This window comes from Falco rusticolus, chromosome 13 (assembly GCF_015220075.1).
Source record: "Falco rusticolus isolate bFalRus1 chromosome 13, bFalRus1.pri, whole genome shotgun sequence".
In the NCBI taxonomy this organism is placed as follows: Eukaryota; Metazoa; Chordata; class Aves; order Falconiformes; family Falconidae; genus Falco; species Falco rusticolus.
In genome coordinates, this window is record NC_051199.1 from 10,654,045 (window position 1) to 10,658,494 (window position 4,450).

A 4,450-nucleotide genomic window follows, 5' to 3' on the forward strand; every position below is an offset into this window, starting at 1 on the left:
GCCCGCCCCTCGCCGAGCCCCGCGGCAGCCCGCCTCGGGGGAGCTGCCCGCGGCCGCCCCTGCGGAGCGGGGCGGGGGGACGTGCGGAGGCGGGGAGCGCCGGCCCGCCCCGAGCCCCGCCGGAGGGAGCGGCCCCGCCCGGCCGCGGGCTGACGGCGCGACGGTGCCTCCACCGTAGGGCCGGTCTTGGGGGGCACGGCCGCTGCGGCCCTCGCCCCAGATCTGCCCGCCGGCGCGCCGGTGCCCCTGCCCTAGCCGCCCCCCCGAGCCCCCCCGGCAGCCCGAGCCCCTCTGCTGCAGCGCGGGGAGAGGCGGCGGCCGTGGAGGGAGAGGGGGAAGCCGAGCCAGCTGTGGTGGATACGGGGAACGGTGCCAGCTGTGGTGGGATACGGTGAAGGTTGCCAGCTGTGGTGGGGTAGGGGAACGGTGCCAGCTGTGGTGGGGTAAAGGGAAGCGGAGCCAGCTGTGATGGGATACAGGGAAGCGGTGCCAGCTGTGGTGGGATACGGGGAAGCAGAGACAGCTGTGGTGGGATACTGGGAAGCAGAGCCAGCTGTGATGGGATACTGGGAAGCGGAGCCAGCTGCCATGGTGCCCACGGGGGCTAAGCCCAGCCTGGCAGGGCCGCCAATGAAGGGGGGGAGTGAGGGGATGGAGGCCAGTGAGGCCAAAGGCTGCAACATCCTCCAATGCCATGTGGCCCTGTCCTGGCAGCGTGGCGTGACAGATCCAAGGATTTTGGCCAGAAGGGCACCTCTCGCCGCCCTGGCCTTTCCCGTGCCCCCACGGCTGGGGCCGCTGTGCCATGTCCTCAGCAGCCAGGACAAGGAAGCCGGCAGCCTGCGGCCTTGTCCCCTCACACGGTGCTGGGGTCTGACCCCTCACAAATGCTGCCAGGGGGATCGGAGGGAGACCAGCTGCCGCTCCGGCATCACGGCACAGGCACAGCGGCGTGACAGGACAGAAGTGTAATCCTGGGAAACCACATGTGATCCTTAACACCAACTGACAGCCCCCAACTCCTCAGCTGACAAAGCACAAGAGGGAATTTCCGCTGCTCATACCTACACGTGCTGCTGACAACACGGAGAAGCAGGCAGTGCGTTGGTCGGCAAGAGTACAACACTGCCATTGTTAAGTCATCCTTTCTGTGCCCGTTTTCCAAAAATTTTCTCATGTGTTGGCGCACGTCTGGCTTTGGAGAAACAGCACAAGTATGCAATAAACCACATTTCTTCCCTCAGGAGTTTGGACTCTTCTGGATAAAGAAAAAACAACCCATCTCCTGGCAGCAGCTGCAGCAGCAGCGGTGGCGGCCACCACCGTTGGTCTTTAAGGTGGAAAGCCTGGTGACCACTGAGGTGGGCTCTGGGTGGAGAGCCCTCGTGCCTGGATGAGACCGGAATGCTGGCAGGCGGGGTGACGGAGGTGGCACAGCCCGGCAGTACGGGGCGGCAAGGAGCTCGGCCTCAACCTGGGCAAGGGGAGTTTGGCTGAGACGAGGTGCTGGCACCAGCAGGCTGGGCTGTCGAGGAATGGTTTCTTTACGGGCAGTGCCAGCTGAGGTGGATGTTTCTTAGACTATCTACTCACTAACTTGATTTTGCTGTTTTAATTAAAAATTGTTTGCTTTTCATCTTCCCAAAATGCTTCATACCATCATTTCTACAAATGCAGATCTGTGTTCAGAATAGAGATGAATTAAAAACAATAACAAAACCCCCCCACCTTTTGCATGATTTTCATATTAGCAGGGACAATCTTTGAGTATCCATCCATTTGCTGTCATGGATGAAGACAGAAAGCTACGTAGACATTTGTCAGATCTCTTGCCCAACTGCTTAACATCATGAAAACCACATGGAAAAATGTTACGGAGTGTTTTTTAGGAGCCTTTTGGTACAATCTGGTTTACGGAAAGGAGGCAGAAGAGCCAGACCATGACTAGCCAGCTGCACTCAGATCTTGGGGCAAGAATCCTGGCTCCAGCCCGAAAGACTGAAGATCTAAGCCATCAGCCAAGCCCAGATACCCACCTTGGATCTGAACCCAGCCTTTGCAGGTACAGACTTCATAGTCTGTCTTCAGTAGAAACAGGACAGGGATAAGGGAAGTTATGTTCCAAACAAATGATCACGAAATAGGCTTAGTTTTGATTACACCCAGTTTGGACAGCACAGTTCCAGTCCAGTGAAACTGGAGCTAAAGAATAGCAGCCAGAAGGTAATGCTGTTCCTTCCCTTTCTTGTTGCCACGTAGCCCACAGCTAGAAACCAAAGTAGGTGTGGGCAATCACCTCTCACCCAGGCAAGAAGTCACAGTTTCTCTTTGTTAGCAAATGGTTTAAGTGACCAAATTTGTACCTGTTAAACAGTTAACTGGTTTTGGAAGGAGTGAGGCATCACAACTATTAAGTACTTATCATCAGCAAAGGACTCCTTTGTGGAAATTCAAGCATCAGGCAAAAATTGTTGAAGTCAAGAAGAGCTTGAAGTGAAGCTGCGTGAGATTGGCCCCCCCAACTTAAAGCTGCCAAAAGGGGAAGGCTAGCATCCCCCCCTTTTTCCCCTACCCCGCTTGAGGGTCTCAGAGCCTCACTAGCTCTGCTGCTTGCAAGGCCCTTGTGTGACCCATCTCATCCTGGCAGGGGAGAAAAACAACACTGAGCTTTTTTTTTTCTGAATTTATTCTCTGAAGAAGGCATCTAAGGGGCTTGATGAATGCTGGAGCCACTGGAACAACAAAGTAGCCAGGAGAGAGACTGGCTTAAACTGCTAGAAAAACTCAGCCACAGTGCAAGGTCTGGCATAGATTCCTTTAGGTGGGTGCATGTGGGAGACACTTGGTTGCTACTGAAATTAATTTCCTAGATAAGTACCTGTGCACAGAGATGAAAGATGCGTACATGAAAGCAAAATTCACTGACAAGTTGCGTGTGCTGTGAGGCTATACTTAAAAGCACAGAGGTTCTTCAGATGGTATCTCACCTTAGAAAGGGCAGATTTCAAACCATTCACCAAGTTGCTAATGAGGATACAGGAAATAACCATTTTTTCCACTTGAAGCAAAATATCTCTTCCCACAGAGGGAAATGTTGATGTTTCCCTGTATGATTTAGGCTTAAAGAGGAAGCTGACAGGCAGAAAGTCGCAGTGAAAGAGAAGAACTGGCTCCAACACAAACAAGCCTAAGCTTGACAAAATAGGCTGTAGTTTTAATAAGCAGCTTAGGAGAAGACTAAGGCGGAGGCCAGTAATGAAAAGTATCACCTTTTCAGGCCAAAAATCTTAGAACACCATTTCTCAAGCAGTTCAGATTGGATATCCTATATAAAAGTAAGAGAAACTTCACAGTTCCCATACGTGTTTTATAAAGCTAAAGTAAAAAATTATGGTAAAAGTGATAAGCCTATAGAATTTATTGTTTCATGTATGGTTTTGACAGGTTGCCAAGAGAATGGTGCTGCTATATGGAGAGTGGAAGAAATGACATTTTCTTTGCTTTAGATTGTTATAAAATTTTCAGTGCTTTACAAGTCCCCAGATGGTTTTTATAACCCCTTCAGGGGTTGCAACATATTGACTGAGAAATACTGATTTATATAGCAAACTCCACTCTCTTCTCATTGCTGGCAAAAATCACTGCTTTGTATATGTGTATACACACAGTGGCTGAATAAAATAAAAGCCCAACAAATAAATGAATCTGAGGAGCAAAATCCCACACCTGGGGGTACAGTACTCAGATGAAATTTCCCTAAATTTACACTGGGGTAAAATAAAGAGGAATATTTGGCCCTAAATCTTTTAGGTGAGCTCTGGATTGACAATTAAAAGTTTGTACTCTGTTCACCTGCAAACAGAGCAGATTGCCAGCTGCTGTTATGGTGGCAGCAACAGGGAAAACATTTCCCATCAACAGTTCTCCTGTTTATTTATTAGCTTTCATTGTGTTAATCTGAAGTGATTTAACTAGAAATATCAGTGACTTGGGTCATAGCAAGCCGTGATGGAAACATCGCAGCAGTGATCTTAGCTCCTCAGGAGTGACTCTGAAATGCTTTGCCTGTAATGAATAGACATCTGGAGTAAACAGTGTGTCCAGTTTTTATTTTTGGAAGACCAGTATATTCACCACTATGTTCATCTGTGTTTCACACAGTCCGAAAGGCATAACACAATTCTTACTGAACAGTGGCTTCCTAAAGTATGTTGAAATCCAGCAGTGGACCATGAAGAGAAAATATCCCTTGGGTGACTAAACCTGTGCTCTTGCTCTTGTTCACAGGTCCTGTACGATCAGGCTAGTGGCTTGGCTCGCTGGGTGACTGGCCGCTGCCGAGACCACCTGGGTACAAAATGCCACAGTACCCAGCACACAGCCAGGGAGGAGGTAGCACTCCATTGTGCACCTCAGGGTCAAGGTAGTCACTTAGAACATGGGGAGTGTG